Genomic DNA, 336 nt, shown 5'->3' with positions numbered 1-336 from the left:
GGAGCATAAGGAAGAACTGGCTTTGGAAACTTCCTCAAATAGTTGAAAGGAGTATCTAAAGAGTTGGGTCATGCACACATTAGAGAGGGAACAAGAACTTGGAGAAATGTTACAAACTTATTGCTTCATCAAGTACACATAGCAGCCCTTGGAGTTATCATCATCTATCTTTTTTCTTTATTTTTTTTAAAGTTTATTTATTTTTCAGAGACAGAGAGACAGAGCATGAGCAGGGGAAAGGCAGAGAGAGGAGACACAGAATCTGAAGCAGGCTCCAGGTCCTGAGCTGTCAGCACAGAGCCCGATGCAGGGCTCGAAATCACGAACTGCGAGATC

This window comes from Crocuta crocuta, unplaced genomic scaffold, assembly GCF_008692635.1.
Source record: "Crocuta crocuta isolate KB4526 unplaced genomic scaffold, BGI_CrCroc_1.0 scaffold2175, whole genome shotgun sequence".
Lineage (NCBI taxonomy): Eukaryota > Metazoa > Chordata > Mammalia > Carnivora > Hyaenidae > Crocuta > Crocuta crocuta.
This window is presented reverse-complemented; position numbering follows the sequence as displayed.